The sequence below is a fragment of the Narcine bancroftii genome, chromosome 1 (assembly GCF_036971445.1).
Source record: "Narcine bancroftii isolate sNarBan1 chromosome 1, sNarBan1.hap1, whole genome shotgun sequence".
Taxonomy (NCBI): Eukaryota; Metazoa; Chordata; class Chondrichthyes; order Torpediniformes; family Narcinidae; genus Narcine; species Narcine bancroftii.
This window is the reverse complement of record NC_091469.1, coordinates 473027194-473039635: the sequence shown is the minus strand read 5'-3', so window position 1 is coordinate 473039635 and position 12442 is coordinate 473027194. Positions and strand designations below refer to the sequence as shown.

The following is a 12442-nucleotide window of genomic DNA, read 5'->3' as shown; positions in this document are numbered from 1 at the left end:
TCATTGGGATTGGTGGAGACCGTGCGTTTTGCCCCAGAGGAAAAGGATTGATTGGATCTATGGGGTGGGAGGAGCATGGGAGGAGGGGACCAAAGGATGAGTAATACAGTGAAATTTATTAGTTTTATCTATAACCTAAGAAATAAGTACGGCATGTTTTTAAAACTATGGCACCCATATTTACAAAATGTGGGTCCAAATCTTTAGCTGTGCCCCCCCCACTCTACCCCCACCCCCCCCCCCCCGCCCTCGAGACCCACGTCAATGTCCATTCGAGATGTAATCGACCGATTACATGTCAATGTCCATTCGAGATCTAGGTAAGTCGTGGAAGTTGGAAGCCTGTGAATCCCTGACAATTACTTTTCCTTTCTTTTCTTACTTTCTTTTTTTCCTTTGTATTTCTTCTTTCTCTACTAATTCTCTCTTTTCCTTTCTTTGGGAGGTGAGTGGGTGGGTGGAATGAGGGATTATAGTCATCATACACCATAGATCACCAACTCTTTACTGTATTAGAAAATGTTTCTTTTTAATCTTGCTGATTGCATGTTTGGCTTTAAAAAAAAGTGTAAAGAAAATATTCAACAAAAAAAATTACACTGCAAAGACAGCAATATGCATTCGTATAGCATCCCACATCAGGTGATAAGGCAGACTGGTCAACCAGGCATGGTTTTAAGGTAAAATACACACAGGAATGTTGGAGGAACTCAGCTGGACTTACAACGTCCTTAGCAGGTAAAGATATATTATTAACTTTTCAGGCCTGAGCCGTCCCTCGGAGAATAAGGAGAACAGGAAAGCATCAGAATAAAGACTGAAGACTAGCTGGGGGAGGAGTCTAGACCAACAAAAGTTGTAAATTGGAGAGGTAAGAATTGATTTTGGTTCTGTGAAAGGAGACAGAACAAAAAAAATGGAAGCGAGAAAGAGAGAGACAGAGCTGGGGGAAAGGCAACAGGGGGAAAAAGAAGTGAAGGGTAGTTTAATGGAAACTGGAGAGATTGATGTTAATGCCATCAAAGAATGTAACAGCAGTGTTATGGGAGGTAGAGACCCAGTGGGAAGCAGAGTGGGATTCCAGAGTTTAGGAATCTGAATTGAGACAAGAAATGTTCAGTATGTCTGAGATGCTGTAAATGAAGGAGTGCAGCATCCATTTAGAGCTGAATGGTTTAAAGATACGAGGGTATAAATGAGTTGGAGGTATGTAGCAGGTATGTAGGACTTTGAGGAGGTTACAGAGATGGGGCTGTAGGAACAGCAGGAGATTCCAGTGATGGAGTGGTGTGCAGCAGCTGAAGGGGTGGGTGGGGGGAGCTGAAGAAGTCATGGACATGGAAGGGTGTATAGGAACTGGAGGAGGATACTGGGATGAGGATGTGTAGGAATAAGCGATGTTGCACAGGTAGGAGCTTGGGAACAGGAGGAGATTATGGAGCTGGGGGTGTGCAAGAGTTAAAGAAGTTTACAGAGATGGACTGTAGCAACAGAAGGTTTTGAAGATGGGAGGCGTAGCCACACAAAGATACTGCAGAAGTGGGGTTAGATGTCAGGGTTGCAGGAGGTAGGAAGTGGGGGGGGATTTGTATGGGATCAGAAGTTGTTTACAATTATTGTGAAGTATCAGCACAGGGATTACATTACAGGAGAAAGAGAAAAGTGAGACTTTAAAAGGATTTGAACAAAAACCAATCTCTGCGAAGAACTCAGCAGGGCAAGCATTGAGAAAAAAGGAATAGTCAACGTTTCCAGCCAGATACAAGAGGTGAGAGGGTTACCTGAATCTGTTTACCTGAAACAAGGGCCTGGGTTTTCTAGTGAATGAGTATGGGATTTATTTTTGAAATAAACGTTCTTCCTCTCACCCATGCAGGTGTCCTCTGGTATTATCTATTGTCTATCTGGGGCAGGTCCAAAAGTGGAGAGAAGAATTTTCAGAAGGTAAAAGTCAAAATCTCTGCCTACATACCAACCAACCATATTTCTCCATTGCACACAACATGCAGGGGATTTGCATGGAGGTTCCTCAGCGTTTACACAAGGATATTGTTTCCAGGATTTCAATAGCATGGTCAGGCCACGGGAAAGGGAATCATTATTTGTGTCTCATTCAATATTTTCAATTGTATAAAGCTGCTTTGGTCGATTTTATATTTATCACTGGACAGCAATTTTTTTTTTCAAAAGGTTTGATTCCTGAAAAGAAATTGGGGATTATGATAGGCAACTTCCAGCTGAACACAAAGAACATTTCAGATTTTCTGTATCATGTAGGAAATTGGAGACACTTTAAATTAGTTTTTATGAAATTTACTTCTGAGCCAAGCTCTCGGGTTGACTGTACATGTCTCATAACAAATGTGAGGAGCCCAGGGGTTTGCCTTGGTCACCAATTTTACAACCAAAGTGGAGCTCAGAGGCTTTCTTAACAAGTGCAGTCACGCTGCGTCTTTGAGCTGTATACTCACCACAAATGTTACAGAATATATCACCGCGGTGGCGACATGAATTAGACATTTCTGCTGTATTTTATCTTCCTGAAGACAATTCAAGATTAAAGATTCTTTTTGCCTGCTGCAGGAATTGTCTAAGCGCCTCTTACAGTCAGAGAGAAGCAAAAGAGAGGACCCCCCCCCCCCCCCCCCCACCACCACCACCCCAGAGTCACCAAGTGTCCGGAGATTTTCCTCCAGTGCTTACGCAGCCCCTGCAGCCACACAGAGTCCGTCCAAACCATTGGAAACCCGAGCTCTTTGGCGTCCTCAGCGTCTCCTCGCATCCCGGTTCCATACCTTGTACCCCTCCAGTCAGCTCAAGCCAGTCTCCAGCCATCCGCAGCCCGGTGCGAGTCTCCCGACAGCGGTCTCCAGCAACCCACAGCTTCCGCGGGTTCCTTGCCTCGAGTCTCCAGCAGCCCCCCCGCATGAACTGGTCCCTCAGCCACAAAGCCCCCTCACTGGTTCGTCGCCGAGGTCACCGTCCCTGTGGGTCGTCACCTCCACTTCTCCCTCTCAGACGGAGCTGATCTTCCCGTCGTCTGGTGCCCTGCTCCAGTCCTCAGCTTCCCCAGAGTCCGCAGCCCCTCGTGCCTGCTGCCGATTAATAGGCAATGCCATCTTGGGCATCGACCCGTGATCGTGGGACCCTCAATGGGCCAGGCAAAGCCCGTGTGAAGCCGTCTGCAGTTAACTGGGTGGATGGGCCCTGCTGGAGTCCATGGGTCTGCGCCAATAGCTCCACCATATAGTGCCTAGCGACAACAACTGGCGCATAATTAATGCCATTGCTGAGTACACTCACTGTGCTCTTGCCTGAGAAACCTATGCATCAATCTAGAATCATTGAGAGCTGCTTTTATAGCCAGTCTGCTTCTCTCCTGACTAAGCAATGCCCAGGCCTAAGACAACATTTGTGCTGCTTGGACTGACCAAAACAGCTTGCTTCGTGGCCAATATGCTAGTAGCCTTAAAATATGATAGGAAATCACAAAAATGTGTTGTAAATAAAACAACGGGAAGTGCTACCGAAATCTTAAGGGGAATTCCGTGATCACCAGCCCAAAATCCATACGTTTTCAGGAAGCAAAATCTCCACTGTCCGGTGTAATTCATTTCTTCGTTCACTTTTAACAGTTTTAAAACATGAGCATTAAGGACATTCGGAAAAATTTAGATCCCTGGACACTCTGACAGCCGGCAGGACTGTGGAGCCCTGGCTCCAGAACGACCCAACAAGGCAGGATGGACTTTGTTGAGACTGGCGAAATTCCGGGTGCCCCAGAATGAACACCAGCCACTCCTGGTTGTAAAAAAAAACCCAGGCGATGAATTCTCCTCTCCTTCAACAACCAGTGCCTGGCCGATGGGTGTTCTTTCCAGGAATCCCTATTTGTATGTCCGATTTTCAAATGCATCTGCGGTGTTTTGTAAATGCATGAAGAGATTTCATCTGGATAAAAGGCTGAACGAGAGCAATTGCAGCCCGAGTTCTTCTTTCAGACGCAGACTCGTGTGTGTCTGATTCCAGCGGGTGATGGATTTAGATTGGAGTCACTGAACAGAACTAATAGCGGAGAATGGCGCCTGTGTGTTTCTTATACCCTTGCCTTGTTTTCGCAGTGCCCGTGCCCAAACCATGAGGTGACCTGCCGCGATTCCTCTGGGACACGTTCCCCCTCAGTAAAGTTGCTCTCCTCCCTCCCGCGCTTTCGTTTCAGTGGGTTTCTGTTTACTGAATTACCAAAACCACTCGGATCCTTGCACGGTTCATCAGATCTCATCTTGACCTCATGATCTTTGCCTCTTGGATCTCTCCCTCGCTTGGTGGCGCAGATAAAACAATCAGGAAGTCAAGCCGAGACAAAGATTTCGGCGGGTGTGGATGGATGGATGGCGTGGGGTGGGGGGGGGGGGGGCAGATAATTGGACAACTCCATGTTGGTGATGTATCCCTGCTACATAAAGTTCGCTGTCTGACCTGCTGAGTTTCTCCAGCTTCGTGTTTTTTTTTCCTTCAACCACGGTTTCTGCAGACTTTCGTGCTTTAATTCCAGAACAGTTGAGACGACTTTCTTGGACTCTTCGACTTCAAGGCGGTCACTGAAATTCGACCAACGCTTGCCTCTCTGCCGGTCATTTCCTGAAACCACCATGGGTTTTTTTAAAATGCAATGCACTATCGCGAACAGTTGTTTCCGATTGGGAAAGACAGGCTGACCATTTAAAGAAGGCTCCTTGGATCAGAGGGACCATACCAGGCACATTCGAATTCCGGATTATTCGGGTGCAATGAGCTAAAGGCCTGGAGTGTGCAGTCTGGAACCATTCAATTCATTCCACGGTTCACGAGTGCCAAACATGCACTCAAGACTTTTTTTTTTAATGTGTGTATTAAAAACATCAAAAGCAGTATAATTTTGGAAAAAAGTCTGTTTAGCTGAAGTTATCATTGATTTTTAAAAATCTGTCATGCGGCCGAGAGCTGTCAGTCTGAAAGTTACCAGCCAGTATCATTTCACCATAGAAAGTGATGCCCATGTCAACAGAAGAGCGGAGCATCTGTTTAAAACGAGATCGCCCGTCCACTTTGACCGATTACTCCGACTCCACGCCAGTCCGACTTTGCAACTACATCAGGACAGAATGTTGTTCAGTTTTTGAAATAGAAATCTCTCCGTCACGCAATTTACTTCGGGAGCCCGTGTTGGGCCTTGACGTGATCACACGGCTTTTGCCCTGATTCTGCTGCCGACACCCCGCAGCTCTGCGCGCCCGGGACAAGTGGTCAGTCCATGGGCTGCCGCCTTGGCGAATGGCTCGGCGGGCGCAGACCAGCTTCTACCCGGGTCCCTTCAGCTTGGTCAGGCCCGACAGAGAAGATTTGCCATTAGAACCACTTCCCCCACCCCACCCCGACTCAGCACGGATCTGCAGGTTGCACGCAGATAAATGGGGACTGAAAACTCCTCGTAAATCTAACCAGGACCTCACAAGCTCCGGTGCGCGGTTACAGGCGGCTGCCGGGAGAAGCCGAGGGTATTCAGTCTGTTATAACGAGTAATCTTGCTTTCCCCCACCCCCCCCACCTCAAAAAAATATATTGAGTATCAAAAACAACTTTGTACACATTCTACAGATGTAGATTGGGCTCTTTTTTTTTAAATAGAAAAACAACACAAATGTTGACATATCCGATTCACGCCTTGACCACCTTGCCATCTTCCCTGACAGTATCATCGGTATATTGCCGGATTGTACTGATAGAACCGTCTCACGGTTTAGTCTTTCACTCCGTTAAGAACTCGCAGTTCAGAGAAATAACGCATTAAGGGTTGCCATTTGCGGACAAATTTTCCGGTGGACCCTCTTATATGTATTTGATTTTCTCCAGTTTAATAATTTTATTTCTAAGTCCAGAGTCTGAGTTTCCCCCGTGTGAAAGTAGGTACTTGAACGAAGGGCGCCCCTGTAACGACTGGAGCCCAGGGAGGAACAAGGAGCATTTGTTTGGGGGGGGGGGGGGGGGGGGCTCTCGCTTCAGAGTTTGGTGATATGACCTGGCAATGGTCCAAACGCTTAATGAGACGCGAACGAGTCCATCAGAGAGAACTAATCGTCTCTGTCACTGTCAACCGAATGAGCCGCTGCATTCAGTGACTGCAATTTGATTTTCGGCACTTACTCCCGCTCGATCCACCCAAATTCACCCACCGACCCCCTTGCCTGACGCAAACATCAGGAGGGCAAGCGTGGTGGCGTCTGGATAAGCACAAAATCTGAAACTTACTGGGATTTTCGTTCTTCCAAAGTCAGAGGGTTATATAAATAAATGGATCCATGGAAAATATTGGGCTGGAAAGGACATTCCGGCTCTCAATTCTTCAGGCCGATTTACTGACCCGACGTTTTGTGGCGGATTTTAATCTGGAATTTCTGCTATAAGATACCGCTGTTTATTTAATACATGAAGTTCAATGCCACCCGCTTCTCTTTTTAAAAAATTGCGTTGTTCTCTTCTGAACATCCGTGTGTTGGGAAGAAAGCATATTCCAATTATTATCGTGCCACGTTTTAAACTGTTAAAATCATGTTTCTCTCAGCAAAAATAATCTCATCTAGAACCGGTTACTGAAATTCTACTGGTCCCTTGACCAACTGACTCCTTAAATCAGTCCGAATTTTCACACCAGGATTTACAGATCATAGAATCTGAGGCATGGCCTTCAGTGAAATTAAACTATGCTGGGTCTTTTCAGTCCCTTTCAACTTTACTCGAACCGTTCGGTTAGAGTTTCCAACACCTTTGAATAACTATGACTGAACCGCTCAACACCTGGAATATATTGCTGACAGGTCCGAGGAGAGGGAGTAAACTCCTTTCAAAACTTACTTAATTACCAATGGTTTTTTTTTTCCAAACATTAGAAAGAGATTAATTCGAGTTAAATCTTTTGCCTTGTATTTTAGTTCTTTTGAGTCGACGGCGGTTTCCTGGTGTTTTTATTCGACCTTAAAATAGTCCTTCTACATTATTACACGGGGATGGGGTTCAGAAATATTAGTTTGAGAGAGAAGGGGGAGAGAGAGACAGAGGGAGAGGCAGAGAGAGAGAGGGGGGAAGAGTGAGACAGGAAGGGGGAGACGGACAGAGAGGGGGAGGGAGAGACAGAAACGGGGAGACAGACAGAGAGAGAGGCAGAAAGGGGGAGACAGACAGAGAGAGGAGGAGAGTGAGACAGAGAAGAGGGGCAGAGAGGGGAAAGGAGAGACAGAAACGGGGAGGCGGACAGAGAAAGGGGGAGGCGGACAGAGAGGGGGGAGAGAGGCAGAAAGGGGGAGGCGGACAGAGAGAGGAGGAGAGTGAGACAGAAAGGGGAGGCGGACAGAGAGGGGGAGGGAGAGAGCGGGACACAGACAGAGAGAGAGTGGCGGACGGGGGTGGAGTGGGGAACAGAGAATTATTGACGACATATATAAGAAAGAATGAAAAAACTTCCAAAAACATGTCACACTTTTCATGTATGTTCACCTGCCTTTACCATCCGCGAAAGGCCACATGTTGACTGCAAATCATAAACACGTTTCCCTTACTTAAGTGTGTATTTGTCCTTCCTTGGCGGCGCGAAATCTGTTTCAGCGAATATGTCATGGAAGAGGTAAGCCTTTCAAGAATTCGAAAACAGCAGCGACAATGTTGGCCTTAGCGCTCATAAGGAAACAGCAAATCTGGCGCAGAGACCAGAGCGCGGTGGGAGTCGGCGGCTGGCTCTGCACAGGAGCAAAGTCACCGCGGCTGCCGGATACTTTCTTGGATTTGTTCTTTAATTTGAAATATCCACACTTGAAAACAAATTTCCAGCCTCGTCGTTTGACTCGCTGCCTTGGTCTCGCTCCCTGTGCGGAAGGGATGTTATCCCCTTCCGCGGGGGTGGCGTGGCTGTAAGTTTCTAACTTTCCTGTCTTAAATATTGGGAATGAAAAATTTGTGTCCAACATTTTCCATTCATCCGTTTCTTTATATAACCGGCTGACTTTGAAAGGAGAATATAACGTGAGGAAGATCCGCAACGTTTCAGATTTCGTGCTTGTCCCGTTGCCGTCGCACATTCACTCCCGATGTTTATAAATTGGGTTTGCTTTAGGCAGTGGGGTGGGTGGGTGAAGTTAGGTGGATGGAGGGGGATGAAATGCCGAAGATCTGTATGCAGCGGCTCCTTCGGCAGAGAGTGACAGAGATTAACCATCTGGTTCGCGTCTCGTTGAACGTTTGGACCATATCACCAAAATGTGACTGTCGTTCAACGCCGATTGGACAAGGAAATGCTTTAAAGACACGTGTGTTCGCGTGAAGATGAAATAAACACCCCGTCTCCAGGTTCACATATCACCGAAGGTGGGTTTGAATGAACAGTGGGGAGCGACATGAAGTTCCAATTCCAAAGCCTGAGAACTCTGGTTGGAGTAACCGCTTACTGTTTTGTTAAAAAAAATAGCTAAATATCCTATCCAGGAGTTCATTATGGTAGAAACACAATGTTGGAGAAACTCGACAGGTCAAACAGCGTACTTGATAGAGCAAAGATAAAGATACGGCTTGAGCCCTTCATCAAGGTGTGAGCAAGATGTAGGCAGGCCGCCGAACAAAATGGTGAGGGGGAGGGACGGAGCAGGGGGAGAGAAGCACAGTCCCCCAGGCAGGGGGTTATAGGTGGCTCAGGGAGGGGGGGGTGGCACACCAGCCAACAGCCTGAGGGGTGTGGTTCTATTAATGGAGAGGGAAGGGGGCGGAGAGCTGGGATGAGGTTGGGGGTGGGTCTAATTCCGAGGTTGTCCACGTTTTTCTTTCCACTCACATCCCACGTTAAGTAACCCCTTACAGAGCACCTATGGCATCCGATGCTCTCGATCTTTTGTGGTTGAAGGGTTTACTTAAGGTGGCACGCGAGTAGGGGAAAAATGGTTGATAACCACTGATCTAATGAATTCGATCCGCAGAACTCCATCCAAAACAAAGGACGGAGACGCCCTGGAATAGGGTGTGTTTCCCCCTTTCACGGGGACACGCCTCATCTGTTCCAGAGTTTATAGAATCGGCACTGCCGAAGGTTTGAGTTGCCTCCTGTGCATTAGGTGAAGATAAATCCGTTCGAAGCCACGGTGTCGCCTTTCAAATCAGGTCCCTATGCAGCCAAGGCAATCGTACCGGAATATTCAGCACCGCAGCCCGCCACTGTGGAGATAGAAACAGAGCTAACGTTTCTCGTTGATGGTCTTTCTGAAACAATAATTCTGTTTCTTGCTGCACAGATGCTGAGTTTTCCCAGCATTTTTTGTTTTGTTTTGTTTTTGCTTTTAATTCAATTCCCCATTGGTTTGCCTCTCGAAATTGTTGCATTTTTCTACCGTCTTCCCTCCTTTCATTCATCTCTCCCTAATATTAACCCGATTAACTGCGATTCAGTTTCTCTCAGCAGGCGGCGCGACCATGTGTGTCATTCAGTCCCTCTTAGTCTTCGCCCGGCACTTCCCCACCCTTCTTTGCAACATAAAACATGCTTAAGTGTTTAACGTTTTCGCCGTCACCGACCGGAAATGTTTAGCTCCATTCCTCTCTCCACAGACGTTGGTTGGCCTCTTGAACATTTCTCCTATTTTTGGTTCTGATTCCCGGCATCTGATTCATTGTCTTACATCTTCCTATCTAGACACTGCTCCCAGTTTCAAGGTTATCTGATTTCACAGTTCACATTTATTGTCAGACTGCATACATGACAACACATACAACCCTGAGGTTCTTTTCCCTGCGGGCTTGGCAGAATTACTACTTATTGGTCTCACTGTACTCAACTTTCAAGTGTAAACAAATAAAGGAATGTAAATAAACTGCAATACAGAGAGGCAAAAAAAGGTAAGAGTCCTTAAATGAGTCCGTGATTGAGTTCGTCTTTGAGGAGTCTGATGGTGGAGGGGCAGCAGCCCTTCCTGAACCTGGCGGTGTGAGCCTTGTGGCGCACCTCTTGCTCTTTCCTGATGGCAGCAGCGAGACCAGATGATGGGTGGTGGAGATTCTTGATTATTGCTGCTGCTCTCTGATGGCAGCATTCCCTACAGATGTTCTCAATGATGGGAGAGTTTTGCCTGTGATGGATTGCATCCACTAGCTCTTGTAGGGCTTTCCGCTCAGGGGTATTGGTGGATCCATACCAGACCGTGATGCAGCTGACTAGAGAGGGGTGAGCCCCACTCCAAATAACTGGGTTTCCTTGGCGAACCAGGTGCAATGTTTGGACACTGTCACTTAAAGGCCTGATCCAGTGAGCTCGGCGCATTGAATCGGTTTGGTTGGGGTGTCTCATTGTCTGGTGTATTATCTGAAAACACTACAAGGTACCTCATTTTCCTGACCCCATTGAGAATAGTTTGAGGGCTTGAACCCGTACAAAAAAGCAGGGAGATGTAAAGTTTGGACATCAACGTTTGACGCTCTGGTCTAAAACAAAATAGGTGCCACATTGGCACTCATGGTATCGCTGTTCAAATTGCAAGTGTCCAGAATATAATTCAAGGTGATTTCATCTCCTTACCTGCTTCTCAAATAAGGCCGAAGGTCTCATTCATCTGTTGAATTCCTGATGAAGGGTTTCAGCCCGAAACGTTGTCAGTTGCCTTGTGTGAACTCTGCGTGACCCACTATTCCTCCTGCATTTTCCAAAATCTTCAGTCGCTCCATTCAACTATATTTAGAAAGTGTGAATTCTCTTTGGATGGTCACTAGATGAAAGCCTTGCTTGGCCATGAATCTCTCTCAAAACACATTCCTGGATCCCACACTTGGAATGAAGGAATTGTATTTCTTTCTGACTTAAAGCTGTGAATGATGAAAGAATCTGATTTGTTCGGATCACAAACTTTGGCATTTAGTGAAATGAATAAAACTTGATGTGCCCTACTCAACCCAGGAGGTAATGGAGTTGGGTTGTCAATGACCTTCCACATACATGAACTAATACATACACGTTCACACTCACACACAAACAAAACCACACACACATACACACCCACATGCCCACACATACCCAACATGCCCACACACACACTCACACATACCCTGACACACACCCACTCTCACACAGACTCACACACTAAAACCCACTCCCATACATGCTCACTCACAAGCGCCCCACACACATACACTCACACACACTCTTTCATAAACCCACACACAACTATACATATACACACACCCAAACACACACATACACAGAGTAACACACACCCATATGCACACACAGTCTCACACACTCTCTCTCTCTCTTACACATACGCACATGTGAAGACATGGTCTCATCACATAGATCACAACTATGGGAAAAGTCCATTCAAACCAGAGGCCTGCTGGTGACCATATCTCTGCACCATCTTCAGAGGTTGGGGAGGAAATGGACAGAAACTTTCAGGCTTCAATGGCCATAAAGTTCTGCAGTTTTCCACCACCCTAGCTTTATACCTCCCTTCCGCTCTCTTTGCTCGCTCCTGTTCTGCACTGCCAAGGCAGAGAATTCATCAGCCACAACTCCTGTCTGCCCCATCTATGCCTTCAGAAAACCAGATGAATACTTCCAACATCCTCTAATGTCCCTGAACCCACACTTCAGAAGCCTCCTTACCATAGTTACAGTATGTTTGTTCCACAGTATATAAAGTTGAAGGAGCTCTGCAAGCTTCCCATAACCCAATAACTACCAGATGTATTTTTTATGTTTCAGCTCTCTTCTGTTTGCCCCTATGCTATTGAAGGCTACATTCACAATGAAGACAGGTGGTCTGCCGGACAAGCAGCAGAAAGAGATTGATGGTAGGTGAATGGAGATCTGCTGACTTCCAAAGTGAAGTGGCTTCCATCATCTTCTGGCTTCAGACTGCCTGGTAACACCTAAAGTTCGCTGCGGGTGAAATCTTGCACATGTGGCGCCCCAGCATTGCTCCAATCCCATCTAGCGTGTGAAACAAAATAGGTGCCGGCACATGCACAGGAAGTTTGTGCTATATATTATAGCAATATTTTCACTGCAAAGAAAATAATAATTTTGTGAAATGTTCATGAAAATAAATTCTGATTCTGGAGTCAACCAGCTGCTTGTTGTCAAATAAACTATTTCTGCAGAAACTCACAAAAGTATGACTTTTGCCACAACAGGTACAGGGTGTAAATTATCAATCATATCAGAAGCAGATCTGTAATTATCGCACAAACTATTGTGAATTGGTAACATTCGTCCAAGCTGTGCCAAAACTATTGGCATAACTCTTACATTATGGTCAAGTGCTAGAAATGCACTTCATATCATTGCGATGTCTGGCCATGCATGAATACGAGTTATTTCTCTCAGCAAGGCAATCAAATTTTTTTTAAATTGTAAATGACCGAAACATGAAATAAA

The 12442-nt window shown here is 46.3% G+C and overlaps 1 long non-coding RNA gene across 1 annotated transcript; it reads left to right on the top strand.

Annotated features, from left to right (window-relative positions):
• Positions 1–768: 768 nt before the first annotated feature.
• Positions 769–12026, top strand: LOC138753839 (uncharacterized). Its single transcript, XR_011351457.1, has 4 exons — positions 769–871; positions 1650–1768; positions 1877–1944; positions 11768–12026. It is a non-coding gene; the product is annotated as an uncharacterized lncRNA (long non-coding RNA).
• The last annotated feature ends 416 nt before the right edge of the window (positions 12027–12442 follow it).